Source organism: Passer domesticus, chromosome 2, assembly GCF_036417665.1.
Source record: "Passer domesticus isolate bPasDom1 chromosome 2, bPasDom1.hap1, whole genome shotgun sequence".
NCBI lineage: Eukaryota > Metazoa > Chordata > Aves > Passeriformes > Passeridae > Passer > Passer domesticus.
The window spans coordinates 73,536,819-73,559,526 of record NC_087475.1 but is presented as its reverse complement, the minus strand read 5'-3'; the positions used below and the strand labels follow the sequence as shown (position 1 = coordinate 73,559,526).

At 42.8% G+C, this 22,708-nt stretch overlaps 1 protein-coding gene across 11 annotated transcripts in view; it reads left to right on the top strand.

Annotated features, from left to right (window-relative positions):
* The first annotated feature begins 11,889 nt into the window (after positions 1-11,889).
* ZMYM2 (zinc finger MYM-type containing 2) overlaps positions 11,890-22,708 on the top strand; it is an 87,842-nt gene continuing 77,023 nt past the window's right edge. For 5 of the 11 annotated variants that reach the window (XM_064409291.1, XM_064409292.1, XM_064409290.1 and 2 more), the window contains exon 1: positions 11,890-12,047. The gene's annotated coding sequence lies outside the window, so the exon portion shown is untranslated. Of the gene's footprint in view, positions 12,048-12,531; positions 12,551-12,646; positions 12,714-13,053; positions 13,112-22,708 lie in introns of those variants that run through there. The other 6 variants (XM_064409296.1, XM_064409295.1, XM_064409286.1 and 3 more) reach the window with 5 other exon arrangements.

Below are 22,708 nucleotides of genomic sequence, written 5' to 3'. Positions count from 1 at the left end.
TTCAGTACTAGTCCACAACTTTGGCAAATACAGCTGTAATATAACTTCCCTACAACCTCTTAATATGTTATTCTTTATACATTTAAGGATTATAATGGCCCTCTTACCTACAAGACTGTGCTGAAGAATCATATCTCACTGTGACCCAGTTAGCATTGGCCAGAACAGTGCCCCTGGACTCTAAAGATGGTAAAATTTCTTCCCAGCTGATGAGTTTGCATGTAGAAATATTCAAATGTCTATTTGTTCCTTGCACTCTCTTACTAAATGATTGTATCACTTTATGAGAGTGACATGCTTACAGAATAGCAGTATTAACAAAGTGGCTTACAGCCAAAACCAAGGCAGACCTCCAACTGCATTTTATAAATGTCTTACTGGATCACATGTGCTGTTTCTGTATACAGTGGAAAGTGACTTCTCATCTCTTATATTTGGGTCCCGACAAAAGTTAAAGAAAGAGATTCTGTAAATTATGCCATCATAAATTTTGCTGCTATTATCAGTAGCTCACCAGATACAGAGCAAGAAAATTCTGAAACTCATTTCTTTCCCATTCCCAGATTGTACGAAACACATGATTACAATAATTTCTGCTCTCTGATTCCCCAGTCATCTCCTGATGAATAGCTCTTCATAATAGGGATTTTTCACTAATTATCTCCTGCCATTTTACATTGTGTGTGCTGAAGAGTGTCTTTGTACAGCAGTTTCCAGCCTAGGATCTTTCCTCATAGGTGTGCTCAGTTTTACTTGTTCCACACTTTTACTTCTGTTTTACAAACATAATTAGAGAGTGAGCCTCATACTCAATTTTTTCAATCAGTAACATGTACCTGTTGCCACTTTTCCATTACATTAACGATCTCTACACTGCAGAGTGTTAAAATCTGTAGCATTTTACATTGTTATAAAGGGATTTCTCAGAAATTATATTTTAAGTTCAGATGAAACTTTCTCCTCTAGGTTATGTGGTTTTAAGCTTCCTCTTTTATGTGCTACATCAAAGTTCTACCTCCTCCTGAGACTCAGGGGAGACCTTCTCCTAGTGCCAATCTCTTCTCTCTGGTGACCAGTGATAGAAATGAAGGGAACAGCATGAAGCTATGTCAGGGGAGGTTTGAGTTGGACATTAGGAAAAGGGTCTTCACCCAGAGGATGGTTGGGCAGTGGAATAGGCTCCCCAGGTCACAGCACCAAGCCTGACACATTTCAATAATTGTTTGAACAATGCTCCCAGGCACATGGTGTGATCCTTGGGGTTGTCCTGCACAGTTATTGCAGTAAGTATATGAAATTTGGCAGGAAATAAACCCTCTTGCATTCTGACTGGTCCTTAGACATCAGAGAGGCTTGGTGTAGCTGAGCTTAATTTCTGATTTATGACCAATTAGAGTGTGGTTTTAGTATGTAAATAAGGGGATAAAGAAGGTCTCTGGTTACCTTTAGTCAAACGGAGTCCACATTTTCACTGAAGGTACAAACAAAACTTACAGTTGAAACATAGACAGCACAGAAGTGTGGTACTTCAGTGTGCTCCTCCACACAGCTGAGGCAGCAGTGGTGGCCCTCTGACCTTCCCCAGGTCTTTACTGCCATCACTGTCTCCTCAGAGGAACAGATTAAACCAAGGCTTGTTGTGCACAGTGCAGGGCAGTGAGGCTGAGGGCTGGCACAGAGACCTGGGTGTTTCTGCACTTCACTGAAACAACATCAGGCTCTGGGGCCTCTGCTTCAGCCCAGGCAACATTCAGCTGTTAAGCCTTGCTCAAGCCCAGTGCAAGATGAGCAAGTGGCCTAGCTTGTGGTTTTGCTAAATCAGCCTCATCAATTCTCCACTGCCTCACAGCGTCTCTCTATTTTGACATAACCAGCCAGTCAGTCCATTTTCCACAATGCCATGAGTTGGACTCAATGATTCTTGTGGGTCCCTTCCAACACAAGATAGTCTATTATTCTATTCTATGATTCCTTGTCTAGTAATTAATTGGTATCCAATTGAGTAGAAAAAGAAGCCACTTACCTCAGTGGGTAAACTGTTCTCCTGCAGAACAGTGAGTTGGGGTTGGGTAGGTTGTTTTGAAAATATCATCAAGGTTAGGCATCTTGAAATCTCAAATCTTTAAAACGTAGGATAATGTTAACCAAAAGCCATGGGACAGATCTCATAAAAACCCACAAAAATATCCTGTTTGTTCAAAAGAAACCTTGAAACCAGTGTATTTAACAACTATGATCCACAGCAACATATGTAACCTGTTGTTTCCTACCTCTCTCCCTCCTGATTTCTATTCACTGACCTATATTTGCAAAAGTGATAAGATGGACACTGAGAGAATATTTGGGAGGTATCACCGTACTGCTGTCTGCTGTTCTCTAGTTGTCCACAACTGGCCACTGTGAGAGATGGGATCTTGGGCTAAACGAACCTTTGGTTTGATTGCTTTTATGCTCCTGTAAGTTTGAAAATACTCTCTTTGCACAAGTTAGCTTGTGATTGATAAATTCGTGATTACATACATATGGATATACTCCAGTCTGAGGTCCAAACTCTGACATTATTCCTGAATAACTTGCTACAATGCCAAGAACTGAGAGTAAGGAAGTGGCACTGGAATACATAAATGTGAGAAGATATGCTCAAAGGGACTGAATGATTACTGAGATACAGAAAGAATGGGAGCTGGAACAACACTTCAAAGCAATAGGGGACTAGGATATAAGCCTCAAATGTCCCAGGATGTGCATCTTCAAACTGGAAGTTAAGATGTGAGAAAATGGAAGACCAAGACATAGGCTGCAGGGCAGGTAGTGATGCAGAAGAAAAGGGAATGTATGGTCCTTTTGAACACAGCTCAGGGTTCAGAATTCCTGAGTTAGCTGATAAAGAGTCTACCTAACCTTTTAGCCAAATGATTGAGCTACAGAAAATTCGGGGATTATATTTTTCTCCTGCTTCCATTTGCTATTGGCTTATGTCACCAGAATTTGTTCTATAAACTTGTGAGTTTTGAACTTTTTGGATGAGCCCCAGGGATATATAAATTTGCTTTAACAAGACAGAATTTCTGATGGTTGTTTTTCTGGATTAGTTAACTCCTAAAAGTAATTTGGGATGTTTTAAGAATACAGACATTAAAACACACAAAAAAATTGAGAGCAATCAAACTCTTGATTTCATAAGATTACTAGTGAAAACTTAATTCTGGAAGATACAGTCTTTTATATGTGAGAGATCACATTCTGTGTGAACCACAGTCCATTCCTTACTTATTTCAGTACACAAGATATCTAGTGTTCAGAGTAAGGAGATGTGAAGTAGCCTGCTGATTGTATGACTCTTTGTATTTACATTTCCTAGTACAAAAGCTACACAGTACAGGGAGTCAGGCACCTGGTTTCATGAAGAAAAAGTCTGTTCTTTGGACAGAAGAATATCTCCTGAACAACTGGATTATGTCATTGTCTTGTTTCAATGGAGCCTGTGTGAGGCTGAATCTCATTTAATTCAGTTTTGGGACAGGCAATGAGAAACAGGTATTTTTCACCTTCTGGGCACCCAGCCTCATGCCGTGAAGACTTCTCAACTGCAAACAAAGTTGATGTCAGATGTGATTGCCAAATAAAGTGTAGAAGTAAATGCTATATCCCTGACAAATTTAGCCATCCAAAACAGGCAGTCAAATAACACATATTTTTGACACTAACTGTACACTCTCTGTGTATAACATGAGGATAAATACATTAATGTTTGAGAAGCTGTCATGTGCTAATGATGAATGTCAAAGGAACTGTGGAATCATAAAATATCCTGAGTTGGAAGGGATCCATGAGGATCATCAAGTTCAACTCCTGACTGCACACAGGACAACTTAAAAGTTAAATCATATATCTATCATATATCTGAGAGTTTTGTTCAAACTCTTCTTGAACACCTACAGGCCTGGAGCACTTCCCTGGACAGCTTAACTGAGTTCTTCTCTCAGTGAAGAACTTTTTAATATCCAATCTGAATTTATATCAATGCAGCTTGAAGGTAGAATGACAGGGTGGGGATTTTTGAGTCTGAATCACCATAAGCTGACAAAGTGGGACAAGGAGCTGCCTTTTGAACTGAACACAAGCAGTGGGACACAAAGATTTGAGACAGCAGCTCCAGAGATCAGAGACTATGGAAGGCAGTTCTTAAAAGCCATGTCACAAATTCATTGTGATTTTCACAGTTGGCCTTTTAGAACTGAAGTTGAATGGGGAGGTAGGGAATGTTGCACTTCCTAACCCATAGGCATTAGACTTTGCAAAGTTTCTATTGCTTCAATTACTTTTTCATGTATAACACATTTATGATGAGAAAGAATGGTTTAGGACTAAATGAAGAAAAGCTTGTGAAGGAGCTTTAGAGTAAGAGCAAGATATTGAATAGAAGGTACCTTAAGAGCCATTAGAAGGCTAAACGGAAATTATGGACCTTCAAAAGATCACAAAAATTAAAAGACCACAACAGATTCAGCTCTGAGGGTGAATCTGCACTAGTGAGGGGTCTGAAATTGAGGATAAAGCACTGTCAGTGTTTATGTGAAAAAGAGGCTGCATCATGATGACAGATGTTTAAAGAGCAAAAATTTTGGGTTTTGGGTCACAAGTCAAAGTCCAAGTACATAGTCTTTTTAAAGGAAGAAGTGATTGGGTCAGTCAGAAGTCTTATGAGAATGTCATCACAAAATCTTCTCTTTGTGGGAAGTAGGGCTGGAGTCTTCCACTTGTGCAGGACATATTCTGAGTCTCCCGGCAAGAAAGGGAATCTGCTGTTTAGAATATTCACCCATCCACCTTACAGTTTAACAAAGTCATTGTGGAATGGTGCTCTAGTAAATGCCCTGACTGTGTTCTGCCCTAACTAATTTTTCCAAATGGCCTTTTAGAATATAAAAGAGCAGTGCATTAATCCAACCTGACGGTCCTGTTGACTATGGCACAGTCCTCATCCAACAGGAAAGGACAAGTTGCCTAAAAAAGCAACTTTGTTCATTGCTCAGACACTAAATGAAACTGAAGAAAATGGCTTTGCTTTGAAAATGAAAAAGTTCACAAAAAAATTACTGTTTTTTCCAGGTTTTTTCGATAAAGCACATGTCAAAATATTACCAAACTATTATCACAGTGATTTGCAGTAAGAGAATCTTATTATGATTTTGAATAATCCGATTTTAAAATGAAATTTATAAGAAATATATTGAAGAATGTTTTAAAAACTGACCAAATTTAAGCATTATGAAATAAAATTCACTTGACAATTTTATATTTTTCATGTTTGTTTTTTTCTCTCGGCTCTAAACAATGCAAATAACCAGTTAAAAACTACATTATGGATCTCACTGAGACAAAACAGAAGTCAGGTCAGCAGCGAAAAACTACTGATTCCCTTATATATGAAGTATCACTTCAATTTCTGCAGATTAGTAGTGCTGTTTCAAAAATGGAAAATACATTATTCCCCTGTGCTTTCCACTGCACCCCCTTATGAAGCGCTATCACTCATCTGATTGCACATGCAGAAAGATCAACGTGTTGGTCCAACTGAAAATTGGCCAATTTTTAGCTGCAAGAATGCTCATGTCACCATAGAAAGGTGACATAAATTTATAGCCAGTCACTGAGAAGAGGGCAGGACTGCTACTTTTGGCAGCAGCTTTATCATGCCGCAACTTGGAGCCTGATCTTATTCAAGTTCTTCAGTAAGAGAAATAGAAATACCAAGATAAAAAAAAAAGGAATATCATCAGCCAGATTTAATGGAAAGAAACAAAGCTGAAGGCACACAGAAGCTCTTTCTTTCAGTGCTGTTCTTATACATCCACAGGAGGAGATCTTCAACCTCTTACACAGAAATATCTTGTCAGGAAACTAGAAAAGGTTTAACTTACCAAAACCAGTACTTGATCAATACTTGTGATCAAATAGTTTTTGAGATCCACAAGTGAAAATATACAAAGAAATAGGATTTAGAAAGAAAAGGGAATTTTCTTTATATATAGGAATACATACACAGATGCTGCTCCAAAGATAGGTTATGGTAAGATGAGAAGCTACGTTCATGCAACAACTCCCTCCTGCTGAAATGGAGTCTTTCTCTCCTCCTTCAGGCTGCACACTCTTCTGTGCTGTCTTTGTGGGGGCTTTGGTACCTGGTTGACACATAAGTAACTTCAACTCACTAAGGTGGCAAAAAGCTATTCACCTTTTTTTTTTACTTAATTGATTTAGTAGGTTGGAGAACAAATGTTATTAATGGTGGCAGGGCCCCAAAAATAGCTGAATGTCATAGCTGACAGCTTTTCTCAGCAAAATGTCACTAAACCAACATGAAATCATGCTATTTTAGACTTGGACTTACAGTTTGAGGACAGGACAGTATAGAAAAACTGGTTGTAGAAAATGATCCTAAAAGTTGATGTTGTGTAAATTGTATGGAAAGACGGACGACAAAAGCAGGTCTGTATCTAAACCCCTTGATTTCAAAAGGCAAAAGGGAAACTATAACCTAGTTAATCAAGTCAAGTGAATGGAGGAGCTCAGAACTTTGAAATGAAAATTATTTTCCCTTTCTTAAGGGGGCAGGTGCTAAGACAGTTCATAAAAAGGATCATTAAGTAGAGTGCTTTTGGGGAAAGAGGGATGAGTAGCACAAGAGTTTTGCTACACATTGAGAATCCCAGAGATAAGGTCATATTTTCCAGAGCAGAGTGAAGGAAATGGCAGCAGGTAGTACCAAGCAGGAGAATACCAAAATGAATAGTGTCTTCTAGTAGATTTCTTTGGGAGTTGTTCTTGGGATGGAACTCATTGTTTGGCAAATAAGAGAAAATAAGTTTATTGCAGTGGCTGGTTTCACAAAACTAGGCAGCATCATCAACAGAGCTGCAGTGGGATGTCATATGGAAAAACAATGAATGACCTTGATGACTGAACTAATGGAAACAAAACAAACTGCTATAATACAAAATGCAAGGTCATGCACTTGGAGGCTAACAAAAAGTTTTGCTGTTAATGAAGAACTTTCCCAGTAACTGAGTGGTAGAAAAGAACATAGGTACCAGTAGGTGGTTATCTAATGTACTTATGCAAAAAGGCAACTACACACCCAAGACTGTAATATTTCACAGAAATATGGAAATAGTAATCTACTGTACAATGTGGCTTAAAATGGATTATTATGAGAATTTGAACTCACATTCAGACAGATGAGTTCAGACTGGGATGTGTAGTAATAAAGCCTAGTAGAATGACCAGTGGATTGAACATCTGTTGAATAAGAAGAGACTAAAAAATCTGTATTTAGTCTAGCAAAAGGAAGGCTGAGAGGGAATATGATGGCTGTCTATAAATATATCAGGACTAAACACTGGGGAGAGAGAAGAGCTATTTAAGCCAAAGGATGAATATTGGCACAAAACCAAATGGATTCTTGAATAAGTTTAGTCTGAAAATTAGAAGGACGTTTCTAACCACCAAAACAATGAAGATCTGGAACAGATTTGCAACAGAAGTAGGGGGTAAACATATCAGACTACCATTAAGATGGGGCTTGAAAAGTTTCTGCAAGGGATTATATGACACAGTTTCCTCTAATAGCAAGATAGTGGACTCAGTGACCTAAGCAGTCTCTTACAGTTTTAAGATCCTACCTTCTCTTTTGTAATACCATTTCTCCATTAAGACAAGAGATTAATCCAACTAAAATACTCAAATGTTTAAAAATTAAAAAAAAAATACTTTGCAAGTCAAGATTATGTTGATTATTGTAAACCCCCTTAAAATTATTTCAGGAGAACAATTGGTAGGTATTACAATCTTATTCTTTCAGTATGAGAATGTCTTCTGTGGGGAATTTGCCCAGATTAGAACATAAATCTTTATTTACTGTTCCAAAAATGTAAATATGGGATGTGGCATAAAGGTCACTTGAAGGTATATTATAATATGCAACGAATAATAATCTTATAGGATAGGACATATTGTCTCCTTATTTAACCATTACAAAGACCACTTTTGGTTAAATAAGCTGCAAATTAAACAGCTGAGTGCAATCTGCTTATATCTACATAGTGATCTATTTATAAATATTACAAAATGTATATGTAGTTCAACAACCATAATGAAAACCACAGGTAACATTCTGTACAAATCATTTTTTTGTAATTTAAAAAAATTCTATGGGTTCTAGTGGGTTATGTAGAGTACAAACGCAGAGATCATGGTATCATGGAATCATAGATTGATTTGGGTTGGGAGGGGACTTTTTGAAGACCATCTGGCTCCACCCCCTGTAGCATGGGCAGGGACACCTTCCACTAGACCAGGTTGCTCAAAGCTCCATTGAACCTGAACATGGCCGGGGATGGGGCATCCACAGCTTCTCTGGGCAACCTGTTCCAGAGCCTCAGAACCCTCATAGTGAAGAGTTTTTTCCTAAGTATCTTTTCATTAAGAGCTTGAGTCTACAAAGAACAGCTGCTATGTCTGATGAAACTCAAAAATCAGATCGCCGACAGAGGAAGTAAAACCGAAATGATGAAGCTGTTACTGATCACAAGTGTTTTAAGATTCTGCTTTCTTTTATTTTGATTTTGTGTTTTTAATTTCTTTTCCATCCACTACTATTTCTTGAAGTTGTACTGAGCAAACACTAGTAGACCAGAATTTCATTATGCCATGACTATGAGAACACATATTCCATCAACGAGGATCCTATACAGGTTGTTCACATCTTTCTTCTTTGTGATGGCCAAGAGGGACTGAGAATAAGTGGGTAAAGAAGTGAGATTAAGGACAAAAAAGAAAGAGAAATACTGGAAGAAATGGTAGGGGCTAAAATAAAAGTCGTTCTAAGCTTGGAACAAATGCCACTATTCTTTATCATAGATAAATAAGCAGTAGTAAGTGGCTTTAAACTATTTTCATCCTATTCTTACAATACAATATGCATTACTTGAAGATTGGCTTGGTAAGTGCTTTTAAGATTTCTGCTCAAACACAAACCTTCCAAAATATATCAGATTATTTCTCAGTTCAAATACAGTTGACGGGTTTTTGAGAAAATAGTCCTCCATGACAGAGAGAAGGATGTCCATCCTCTTGTAAGTTGATAAACTGTTGGTTCAGCTTTGTTGAATTTATCCACTCCCAGTCAATATATTTGGCATTTTCTAGTAAGGTTACTGACATCAGGCCTGTCCATGAAAGAAGTGATGTGAAGCCCATAAAATGCTTCAGTTCTCTGGTGGTCATGAAGAGATTTTGCTGCTTAGCGTTTGAGCTAATGCTATCTCTTTCAAACCATAAGAAGAATTACTCTATATGAATTATTCTTAAAAGGAATCTGAATTATACATGGTGCTATAGAGGAAGAAGAATTTACATGGTTGCCAGACCTTTTTGTCCTTTTTCCTGATGTCAGTTGAAAAAACAAAGGAAAAATCACAGTGTATTTAATTATTTTTGGCTATGTTTCAACATATGAATTTATGACTAAGGTTACATGTCTATGGAGGGACAACAGTTCTCTGGAATTACAAATTTTGATATATAAAACCATTTCATATAGTTCCAAAAGTGCAAGCAAAACCATTAATTTTTGTTTGAACTGTATAATCTAAAACATTAATTAAAATGTTATATTGCTATGTAATAGTCCTAGATAACACTGTTAGGTAATGTCTCTTGCTATGGCAGTGGTAAGATGCAAAGTATTCTCCAGTTACTTTTGGTACTCCAGAATACTAAGAGTGGTAGGTTTCTGTTAATGTGTTCTTAATTAGAAAAACGCTTGTTTTCTACCATCCATTGATGGTGCTTAATTCCTGTTGAATTTCTTTCTGAACTCCATGAGAACTTAAATGCTTATGCATAAACACTGTTGTAAAACAAAAGACATCTTCCTGAGACATATGACTAGGATTGTTGGCAAATATGTAATATGGAGGACAACTTAAAAAGGCTTTGAATTTTACCAACCTAGAACATATTCCAGGCTAATGATGAAGATGGTCAGGAGCCAGCTGACTTGACAGAGTGAATGGGATTCTATGTCAAAATTTCAACATTTTTCTGGTTACATAATTAGTTTGGTAGTGTGATACTGCAGATTAAATATATATCAATTTATCAGGCAACTTTGAGACCTTCAAAATGGGTGGTGATGCCTGCAGACATGGCACTTTTCTCCTTGGCAGTGGCTGTATTAGAGCTGTTTTGCCACAGCTCACATATTTTTTTGCAGGCATGAGTAAGCTGCTGCCAGGGCTGAGGGAACTCCGTCCCTCCACACCAAGTAGCCCTTCCAAGCTTCATCTGATGAGCAGTATGTTTTGAACAAAAAGCCCCAAAACCCAAAAAAACCAAACCCACATTAATTCCACTCAACAATATAGAGTAACAGCGCTGGATAAGCTTTTGGCTTGAGTTGTTGACTGGAGCCTGTGTCTCTGGGTGGTACCATTGGGAAGAAACTAGATGTATTGTTGTGACAATGGATGATACAAAAAAATTATTAGCCAAACACATCAAGGATTGTTGAGAGACAGGAGGCATCCCTTCAATGACTCCTGCGCGGCCCGTGAGGAAGGCTGTCCCTCGGGCTGATCCCGCGGGAGGCTCCAGCTCCCGACTGGAAATGGCGCCAGCCGCTGAAACCCAGCGCCTTGCGCGCACAAGAGCCTCTCTCCCCGTGGTTGACACGGATTGATCCCGGCTAGAGGAGGCAGGGCGGGTATTGCGCTCTCTCTCTCCCTCTTCTGGGCAGAGGAGGATGGGTGAATGGAGCAGAGCGGGATCACCGCGCCAGACGGGCGGCTATGCTCTCCCGGTCCTCGAAGGAGCGGGCGCTGGTGCCATGGCCAGCGCGGGGAAGGAGGCGCGCAAGGCAACCGCGCATCCTCCATTTTGGCGAAGGGCGGGCGGAGAGTTGGCTCCCGGCGCCTGGCCGGAGCACTCGTCCCCACCCCGCGGCACTGCCGGGGGCACCCGGCTCTTTTTCCCGCGGGGAAGCCGGATGGAGGCTGTTCAAATGGACGCCCCGCTGCGCCTCACGTTGGTTCAAATTGGTACCAAGCTCCCCGCAGCGGCTTCCGACAAAATGGAGGACGCCACCACCATTGCCACCACCAACACCACCACCACCACCATCTCCTCCAGGAGCCATGTCGGCGGCTGATATGGCGCCCTCCCCCGCGGCGGGCGGGGGCAGCAAGGCGTCCTCGGCTGAGGAGGCGCTGGCTCGGCGGGGCAGGCTGCGGGGACGCGGGCCAGGCGCCCTCCCTAGGAGACGTGAACTCTCCCTTTTCCCTCTGGGAACGCTTCCATTACCCATGCTCTGTCCACCATGGGAATGGCCCCAGGTTCAGAACCCTAGTGAGGGAAGGGAAGGAGTGGAGTGGGACCCTTCGGATAAGCGCTGCCAGCCCCTATGGCTCGGCGGCAGGGGACGGAGCGGGAGAGGCGAGCCCGCGCCCCACGGTCGGAGCGGTGGCGCCCGCAGGGACCGAGCGCACGGCCAGGACGGCCAGCGCACCCTGCCCGCGGCCGGCGGGGCGCAGCCGCCTCGGCGGCACCGACAACTTCTGCAAGTTGCCGCTGTCAAGGAGCGGCGCGGGGAGCGACAGCGCAACCCTTGGGCACGGGTAACGAGCCGGTCGGTGGGCAGCGATCCGGGTTCCTCAAACCTGATGGATCAAAGTGGGAAGAACCCCAAGCATGGCCAGGAGGAAGATTGGCAGTTTATAGGGTCAACCGGCTGCGGGCGGCTCTGATGGATGGGCGGCGCACCCACTCGGCTAGCCCAGCGCCAGAGCCCGCCCTCTGGGAAAGCCAATGCCGGGGCAGGGAGGCGGATCTCCCCGAGCTCCCTTGGCCCGGTTCCTCCTCCCCTTCGCCAGCAGCTGCGCTTCGCCCGGGACTGGACCGAGTTAGAGTTGAGGCGCCGGAGGAGTAGCGCAGAGTGCGTGCGTCCCCCGCGGGGGGGTTCGTGCCCGCAGGCGGTGGGGAGCCGGGTAAGGCGGGGGCGCGGGGCGCTGCGCCTCACTGGGGCGGGCTGGCGGGGGGCTGGCGGCGCTCAGCTGCCCCCAGGGCGGGGATGGGAGGGAAGCAGCCGCCGTGCCTCCCGGCTACCCGGCCGAAGTACCCCGCGGTGTCGCTGCCGCGCCGCCACCTCTGGCGGCGGGGTGCGGGCGGCACCGGGGGCAGTCCCGCGCATAACCATCGCGGCACGGAGGGGGGCGGCGGGGAAAATGGGGGGCGCCCGGGGGCAGCCCCGAAGGGGGGGGCAGGGGTATTTGGGGGAAGGGCCGGGTCTGCTCTAGCGCCTCCTATTTTAACTCTCTCCCTCCCTTCCCCGCCGGGCCCTCGGCTGTTGTTCTGCCCCGGTGCCTCCCCCACCCACCGCCCTCGCAGCCCCCCCGCGGGTACCTCCCTCCTCTCCCCTCCCCTGCCCGGCGCTCCGCGGCTCCCCTCCCGTATTGTTCGGCTGGGTCCCTCTAATGGCGGACAGGAGGCGGTAGTGCTGCTGGCCGGCTGCAGGGGGGCAAACCCGGCACCGGGGGCAACTGCCGCGAGAGCGGGCGGGGGGCGCGGGCGCTCGCCCGGGGCCGGGGCCGTGCCGCTGAGGGCGCCGCGGCCCCTCCGGGCGCCCGTTCAGGGCTGGTAGGGCAAGTTCGCAGGTAACACTCGCTGTTCCCCGCCGTGGGTGCCACCGCTGCCCCTGTCCCCCACACTCGCGGTAGAAGCCCCCGCTGTGGCGGCGCCGCGGAGGGCTCCTTGTCCCTGCTTCCTTCAGCGAGGACAATCTGCGTGGGTGTGCCGTGAGGTGTACCCCACCGCCCCTGGCGAGGGCAGTGGATTTATTTGTTTGTTTATTTATTCATTTAGATGAAAGATTGGGATTAAGGGGAAGTGGTGAGTGATGCAGGCAGTACCTGCCCTGGCCAGGCGATGGAAGCGCTCCTTGGGGGCGCTGCCTGATCCTCGCTGCCCCGTGTTAACCCCGTGTCTTTCCCTTAGGCTCCAGCCCAGTTTGGTGCAGCCTTGGCAGCAACCAACAAGGAGAGGGAGCTCCATTGTGAGTGCTATTTGTGTATCTGTTTCTGCCTTTGCTAGACCTGCTTCCAGCGGGCTTCAGCTATTCCCCCCGCCCCGTATTCTCCGGGGACAGGGGTGGAATGAGGTCCCTCCAGGGCTGGGTGGGGAAATTCCTGGGTTCAGTAGCTGCTGCCCTGGGGCGAAGCCCCAGCAATGGCTGTGAGGCGGCTCCTCCTCGCGGAGTGGGCGCTGCTGCTGCTGCTGCAGACATCGCTCCTGCAATACCCACTCTGGCAGGCAGACGACGGGCTGCTGCCGCTGCTCACGTTACCCGGCTCGGGAGGGAGGAGGAGGAGGAGGGCATATTTCGGGTGCCCTCTAGAGTTCTGGAGCGTGTATGAAAATCCCTGACAAGACACCTTCGGCCATCTTGAATTTTCTCCCCCCCCATTGCTCGAATCACGTGTCCCGCGTATCATCTCGAAGCTAAGACGAGGCATGGGAGGTTTAAAATCGCCCAGCAGTTTGCGATGGAGAAGCGCGCTCCATCGTCTCTTTGTGCATTCAGGCTGCTTCTCTTCACTCACAGATTTGTTTGGGTGGTTTTGTTGGGTTCCTTGTCTGGGCTTCTGAGCCATCCACTTTGTCCCTTCCCCAGGAAGCTGGAGGACACTGGGGAAACCCACAGGTTCCCAATAGCGAGCATTTTTTGTGTTTTTTTCTGCGTGGGATTTTGAGAGGAGGTTTTGATCTCTGTTGGGTGTTAAGTTGGCTTAGGAGAGGCTTGTTGCCAATCCCTGTGGGTACGGCTGGGACCTGACTTGACTCTAGTTTCTGCCCTTGTTAACGCCGGGGCTGTTTTTGAGCTGCGTGGGGGATTCCAGAGTGGCCGGGGAGCGGGCGAGGCTGCGGGCTCCCGGCCGAGGCCCGGCGGGCGGCGCGGCGGGCCCGGGCGCGGTGCGCGGGCTGCGCCGCCAGGGGCGCCGGCGGGCGGCGCGGCGGCTCCGCTGGGAGCGTGCAGCCCGAGAACAAAACAAAAAGGCAGCGCCTCGCTTGGGTACAGCACGGATTCAGGTGGTCTTCCCCACCGCTCGTGTGTTGAAATTTCCCCCCCCCCCCCCCCCCCGTTTCTGTCCCTTGCTGTTTTACGTGGTAGGTTTTCCAGATTAGCAGAGCTTGCAACTTTGTCACTTTTTGGTGGCTTACATGTACAAAGAATGAGTGGTTCGCTGCAAAACCTCACTGCTTAGGATGAGGACATCAGATCTGTATTTATTCTGAACATCTAAAATTATGAACCACATTAAAGAGTTTACATGGCATGTTATCTTTAATATAAAGTCGTCTGTTCCAACCCTTGACTTGCTACAGCAGTTAAAAATTTTTAATAGTAATTTTTTAACTCTTATCATATCTTGGATGCAAGGCTACCATCTAATTTTACTTCTGTTTCATTCATTATGCATTCCAGTCTAACAGCTGTTCTGTTTTTTCTGATGATCCTTCATATCAAAAAAAGTTACTTCTAGGAGCAATCAAGGCAAATGATGCTTTGGAAGGAGGGAGACTGTTGTGTACTGAAGCTGGTTTGACAAAAATTAATTCAGCTTTGTGTGGCTGCTTATGAAAAGATGAGAATATTGCCAAGAGCAGCCGTATAGCTAAGATTCAGTAAACCTTTGTAAGACTTAGTAAACGTCTTGCACAAAAGCATCCTGGTAGGTGGCACGTTGTCCTCTTCCAGCTGTGAGGATGGTGGTGCAGCCTTCTTATGGCATGTGATAGGACCATGCTGTTCTGGGAGGAAATGTATTTGGTGCTCAGTGCTGCAAGGTCATCTCTAGGAACCAAACTCATCAGCTGTGTTATTTGGTGGTTAAACTAAGTAACTTGTTTTAATAGAAGTCTCCATTAATTAGAGCAATAAATTCACTTTATTATCTACTACATTTGCTTTATATTGTTGTTATTAATCCTCTTTGACTTCAAATATGTGATTGCATTCTCCTGTTGCTTACCCTGTAATAACATGCTAAGAGGGATTTGCATCAGGAGCAAAGTGGCAGTGAAAAAATGAAAGCAAGTTTCTCTGTCTTTTGTAGAGCTTGCTCAAGTATGTACAGAGGGCCGTGGTACAAAGCTGGTACAATGTTTCTGATTTTTGCTGGAGTTGTTTGGTTTGGGTTTTGGTTTTTTTGGTTCTGCGGAATCATGAATCATCTTGTGGTGTTTGGGAAGTTTTCATTTTGGTTTTGAGGACTAAGTACAGAATTACTGAAGTTCTGTCACATTGTTTTGAGTTTGCACTCAGTTGATGTACCCTGCAACAAAAGCAGTATGGGGAGTTCTGTTGAGAACTTGTATCAAGAATTGTTGCTAATGGAAAATTCACTGTTCATGGAGAACTATTTATTTTTCCATCACAATTAACAATGAGCTCAACCAATTTGTGGAAAGGGATTGGAATTTGAAGTTCACAAGAGTTCAGAAGACTACTCAGGTGTCTGGTGTGAGAAGTTTGAGGTAATACTTGCCTCATGAGGGCCTTAAAAGTCTCTTGTGTTGCAGTGGAGTTTTGCGTCCACTGAAATTTGTTCAACTCCAGAGCTGAAAGTGTTTTCTTTTCAATTTCTTCTTAACTTTGTTCCAGTGGCTTAATCTTAGTAGTTGAATGGTCTTGTGGCTAATTAGGTTGCTTGCTTACACATTAAAGTTCAGATGAAGCTTAGCTTGTGTTCCATATTTATAGCTTGCCCTATGTGCTGCTGGCAGATATGGCTGGCAGTACATGCCAACTTGATGTATGAACTATTTACTCAATTTAGATGCTACTATTTACATTCTTCATTTTTTACTGAGATTTGCAAGTTTGTCAGATAGCGTTTTGTACTTCCAAGAGAAATTTTTGATAGAAGGAAGAAGTTTGAGACTTCTGGAATGCAGTTGCATGTTATGGCCTCTTCAGTTAGGACTTTCACTATATTGATTTTTATATCATAGTTTTCCAGCTGCACAGTGAATTATCTCAGCCCCTCCTGTTTGTTGCCCATGCTGTGTGTATTGGTGTAAATGCACTTTATTGGGACTATTCATCCTGCCACCTATTTTGGGAGAGAAGTGCTGATTCATGTGTGACTGTTCTCAGGTGTTTCTGTGGTTTCTAATGCACAGACGAGCTTTGCGTCTTTGCTGTCACATGAATCTCCATCCCTTACCCCCTGCTCAGATGGTCAAGCAGCATTCATTGCTGCTGTGGTTGGCTTGATTGAATACAGTCCTGTGTGTGCCCATTGGCCCAAGAAGGCCGATGCCATCCTGGCCTGGGTCAGCCCTGGAGTGGCAGCAGGAGCAGGGCAGTGACCGTCCCCCTGTACCCAGCACTGCTGAGGCCACAGCTCCAATGCTGTGCTCAGCTCTGGGCCCCTCACTGCAGGAAAGACATGGAGGGGCTGGAGCGTGTCCAGGGAAGGGCAACGGAGCTGGGGAAGGGTCTGGAGCACAAGTGCTGTGAGGAGCAGCTGAGGGAGCTGGGGGTGTTCAGCCTGGAGAAAAGGAGACTTCACCACTCTTTACAATTGCCTGAAAGGAGGGTGCAGCCAGGTGGGGGTCAGGTTCTTCTCCCTGGTTACAAGTGACAGGATAAGATGGCCTCAAGTTGCACCAGGGGAAGTTTAGATTGGATGTTTGGGACATTTTTTCACTGAAGGGTTGTCAAGCATAGAAATATGCTGCCCAAGAAAGTGGTAGAGTTGCCATCCCTGCAAGTAATTAGAAGATGTGTAAGTGTGAAACGTAGGGACATCATTTAGTGGTGAACATGGTGATGCCAGTTTAATGGTTGGACTTGATCTTGACTGTGTTTTCCAACCTAAATGATTCTATGATTTCAATGCCATTAAATAATTTTGACAGTTGAAAACTTTTCCATGAACTCCCAGAAGTTAAATATTTTATATGTATTCTGTGGAACTCAGTGCCACTAGAGTTCAATAAGACACACACACAAAGAGTTTGATTATATGTGTGTATGTATGAGAACATCAACAGTTGTAGTAGATGAGATCAGTCACTGTTCTTTATGGACAGAGTCCACTGAGGGTTTCTTGTCTCTTCACCTGAAGTATATTTTGGGCTGGACATCTCAATGATGAAAGTTGTTTTCTTGCTCTGGCTTACTATCAGAAGAAAATTATTTCAATCAATGGTTATAATACAGACTTTATTAGTCCAACATAACAGAGATTGTTAATTTTTGTGTTCTAGTGACAAGATTGCCACCAACATATTTTTTCAAATTGCTCTTAGGGCATTTGTTTTTCGTAAGTTTGTTGTCGTGCTTGAATGCTTAATTTTTGTCCCTGTTTCCTAAATTTTTTGGGATTAGTTTTACCATAACTTCTTGCTCTATCCCATTCTCACCATCAGCTATTAAGAGAATAATCTTGTAGGGATAGTAGGGACTCATCACAGAGGTGGGGTGCAGAAGCAAGTCTTCAGTGATCTTAGAGTAGCTGCAGTAGTGAAACACTCAGGTGTTGTCAGTGCTCTGGCCAGCCATACTGAGTGTCAGTAGCACAAGAGGATTTTGGTTGGGTTTGTTTGGGTTTTTTAAGTTTGTCTGAGGTGAGACTCCGTAATGGTGTTTGCTGTTATGCAAAACTGTGTGTTTGGGTCTCTAAAAAATATAACGTATAGTGTGTTACTTCTTTATTTAAAATGGTTATGATCTTTATTGTACAGCTTCTTTAACCCTTTCAAGACTCTGAGAATCCTTCAGTTAGCATCGCCGTAGCTTCCAAAGGCTGTAATACTGACATTTGTGTACCTAGTGCTGTACAGAAGTCTGTTCACCATAGTCTCTGCTCATCAGTTTAACTCCCAACACATGCTAAGCTGGATGTGATCTCAGTTCCACCTTTCCCCCATGGAATAGTTTGTACAGTAGCCATGTATGTTTGGGCACATGCTGCCAGTTGGGCGCTGATGGGGACAACAGCCGCTTATGTATTTGAACCAGAGCTACTGATGTAACTTCTGCTGGGCCAGATCACTAGGAGAGATGAGTGGCATTATGGAGGAGTTTGTGTTGGTTTCTGCATTTAGTTTCCTCTAATCTTTTGGTGTGAAAGATGGTATTGAAGAAGATAGAAGATCATGCAAATAGAATTGTATAGGTTATGCCAAATTTTACTAATTGAGGGCTGCTTACAGCTCACAGTCAGTCCAAGAAACATGGACATCTTTGTTTTCCTCCTGCAGGCTTTTGTTGGAAATGTACTGGCATCTTACTTTTCTTTAGGCTCTTCTGTGCAATGCAACCATACTGAACATTAAAAAAACTTAATTCATTTCAGTTAACTTACAATGCAACTGTGCTTTTTTTCCTTTTGCTTTTTGTTTTCCTCTCTCCTTGAAAGTAACCTTGGTGAAAACCTTACTTCTTTTTGGAGTTCCTTTTCCTTAGATCTGTGTAAGATCTTTCCAGCTTTGTATTTACTCCTTGTACTACATCAGATTTCTCTAAAAGTCATTTTGTTCATCTCATTCATAAACTCTGCTGTCATGCCTGTATGGATGACCTTCAGGTATCTCTCTTCATGACTTGCTGCCCTCTAAACTACCTAAATCTCTGCGTGTGCTTTTGACTTCTCTTTGTGGATGTCTGACCTTTAGCTGAGGCTAGTATTGCAAAGGAAAACTCTGTGCTGTTGCTTGTAGACAGCAGTGTCATGAGATGTTTGGTTCAAGCCCATAATCTAGCCTGGTTTTAGACATAGCACACACTCTTCTAACAAAGACTGTAGATTTCTCCCACATATTAAGTGGTGTCTTAACTGTTAATCAATTAGGTGTTTGTTATTTAGCTGTGTTAAAAAATCAGATGAGTACAAGATCATGCCTTTGATCTCTGTATCATGTGATAATTGTTATCATGTGATAACAATTTTTCATAACAGATGTGATAAGAATGATCCTGCTCTGTTGATATGGACTCGGAATTCTATACCAGAGTGCTTTCCTGGACATCTCCAGTCTTTTTGCATTTTATGGCAGTAAAACCAACAGGTTTTACTTACCTTTAATCTAACGTTGGGATTTAACTGTGAAGGGTACTGTCTGTTTTTTGTTGTTAATGAGATTGTAAGTGGTGTTTAGGAAGTGACGTCATGGGCAGTTAAACAATTTCATTCATTCTCCTGTGATGCTTGTCATGCTTGGAGAAGTTCTGTGTGTGCACCCTTACAAGCAAGCCTGTTGCAACCTATTAATGCAAAAGAACCTGACTTTAGGAAATAAAGCATACTGAAAACAAACCCCAACCACCACCTTTCCTGTCACCCTGGGACTCAAACACACCATCCTTAGAACAAGAACTAATTGTAACCATTGTTTATGGTGGTGCCGTTTCCTTGTATTCTCATTTTTGTCTCTTTCCATCTGTTGCCCCTTATGTTTAGATTGTTTGCTCTTTGAACAGTTTTACTCTGTTTGCACAGTGGCTAGCATGATGTGGTCTACAGTTTTGGCTCCTGGGAGTCTGTGATAACAGTTGTGCTCTATGGGTGTGGTATTGGTGTCTTTTTTCTCTTTTTTTTGTGTGTGTGTATGGAAAAGAGAAGAAGACCTAGTGTTCTGTTATACCTGAGATAATGTCATCGTTTTGTTTGAGCAACAATTGATTGTTAATAAGAGTTCTTAAACATTTATAGATTGGTATATTAAGCTGGCAGAATTTACCAGGCATCTTTGGAGTTTATAATTAGTGTTTGCACATGTGCATATTTGGGATTTTATTTATTATAATAATTATTAGTAGTAGCAGTAGTTTTTCTTGTAAAGGTGGTTGTATTTTTTTGGGGGAAAAAAAGTAAATTCAGGAAATTATGTTTTGTTCTGGTAGGTGATGCCTCATTAAGGAAGCCTAGTAGTATCTAGAGAGGCCAGGTAAGAAGTTCTTTGTAATCTATGTAATAAAAAAGAAATCCCGATTTAGAAACGACGGAAAACAGAGAGCACAACAAAGGTGATTTGTTTTTTACCAGAAGCAAAAATTGGATGTTTGCCATTGTCGCTGTGTTTGACCATCATTATGTATACTTCTATCCAAAGAATTAACACATAGAAATACCGAGATGGTCTGACTAATATTGTGTATAGTACAGTAATGATCTGAACTAAATTCAGCTTTTTTTAGTAATTGAGAAGAGCCATAACGTTTGGAGAAGATACACAAGAGCTACTTAAGAAGGAGTGGCAAACATGCTTTCTATTAACAGACTTCAGAAACTCAGTCTATTGCTCCCATAAAAGAGAATAGATTACAGTGTGACTTAATCCTGATCTAGGAAAGATGGTGCACCCAGTAACATGGTAGATAATTGGCTGTGCTTCCTTCATCTCCTTTTCCATCTCCAGTGTTAAAGGCTGAACTTCTGAGTGGCAGTTATTGCCTGAGCAGTACAAAATCAAACAGGGAACAGTGTGTAGCCTTTCAGCAGGTACAAGAACTAGAAGGTGGAATAGCTTATTGAGGCATCACTTTATTCTTTTTAGACAAAAGTTTATAGAGGATTTGAAAAGCTCCCTGCTAGGAAAGTTAATAGTGTGTGGGGTTTTTTTTTTTAAGGCGCAGACTATACTTCCAGTTGCATATGTGGATTCAAAAGATGAAATACTGGCCTAAAACAAATACTATGTTATATCTTTTTCAGGGGTTTAAATTTAATGTATATATCCTTGGTTGTATGACCATTTAAACCAAACTAACTTAGGTTTGTCATTGTCCTTTCCTGTTTGTACCAACAACAGCCTTTTCTGGATTTTTTTTTATTATTTTATGTTTTTAATTTTGGGAGTTAATTTAGATCCATGAATCATCATAATGAAATTTGGGGGTGAGCAGCTATGTAGGTGTAGAGTATTTGCTCTTGGTTTTTTTTGTGTTTCTGTTTTCTACCATCTGAGCTCCCATGATGGACTGGCTGTTAGAATCCTTAAACAGCTAGGGAGAAAGGGGAAAGGAGTAGGAATTCAAAACCACAGTAGTCCTGTCCAGGACTGGATGTGGTTTGTAGTTGTGGAACCATGGCCTTAATGAATACAGTATGCATCTTACTTAAAAATAAGACTACCTTTTACACTTTAAAACAGTTGGATAACCTGGAGTCTTGATTGCATAATGTAACTTGCAGCCAGCCAGTGCAGCTGTGAAAACCTATCATACTTGCCTTGCTGACCAGATCTATTCTTGCCCTGGATTCTGTTTCCCGTCAACCATACCTCATATACAACTGGAACTATTTTGTGGCTGGTTTTTTCATTTGATTTTATCCCATTTCTTTTTCTGTCTCATTTTGTTTGTGGTGGTAAGTTTTTCTTTCCTTTGTTACACTGTAGCTTCATTGTCTGTTTATTTGGTCTTGGTCTGCATGAGTTTCCCTCCTACATACAGCATAATATTAACTTACTCTTTTAAATTCAGTTTTCTTTGTTCTGAATTACTTGATGCATTGAATACTAATCACTGCAAGTAAATTGTGTTGAAGAAGCTTGTCCATACCATGCCCAAAATACTAGGTTGTTAGTCAATACTTGATTATTTCTCAGGGATGAAAAATCTGGTTGAGGCTATTAGCTGATGTTAGTTATGCTAAAGGCAAAGAAAATGGTCTGTCTGCAAACTTGTTCATTTACAGACTTTGGCATGACAGTTTTTCCTCTTTCTAAGCATACACAAAAATAAAGTATTTTAGAAGCATTAGCCAAGAAGATTTGTGTAGTCAGGCACTGAGAAGTGGTATGCCATTAGGCATAGTGGTATGCCATTAGGCATGGTGGATACCAGTTACCCATACAGAGTTATACATATAGGAGTGTAGACTAAATGCTGATTTAAAATAAAAATTTTAAAATCCCAACCAATTAAGAAGAAGCACTATTGAAGAATAGTGTTAAAAGTATGTATTGTTAGTTAAAAAGTGTCTTAATTTCCAGGATGTTTGGGAATAGTACAATCTGGGCACTAATAGGATAGAAGCCAGCTTTGGCTAGTCCTGGAGAACAGCAAGTTAAACATGAATAGTGCACCCTAGCAGGATGAATGTAAACAGCATACTGGACTGAAATAAGTAAGGTGGTAGCCAGCAGTTTAAAGAAAGTGATGGTTCTGCACTGTCTTATACTGGGAGAACCCATCTACAGTGTTTAGTCTGGTTTTGGTTAGACTCTGTTCTAATGAAGATATGGATATTCTGGAGTAAGCCCCGTGTAAGACCAGGGTGATGGAATACATAACAAAGAAGGAAAGGCTGAGAAAGAGGGGAAGGTTGAAGGGACAGGTTACTGCTGTCTTGAGCTAATTAGTGGGAAAATAGAGAAGACAAAGCCAAGCTCTTCTCTGAGATGCCTTTTGGTAGAATGGCAGGTAGTAGGCATAAGTAGCAGCAGGGGTGACAATTGTTTATAGCTAAGATAAACAAACATTGGAAAATTCTTGCTCTTGGGATTTCTGTTTTTTCTGGTCTCTAGTTGCTTGATCACATTTGGTTGGTTTACGTATGATTGGCTGTACATCCAGTTTTTTGTAAATTTACAGATTTGAAAGATTGTCTGTTATTTATGTATACCAGTTGGTTTT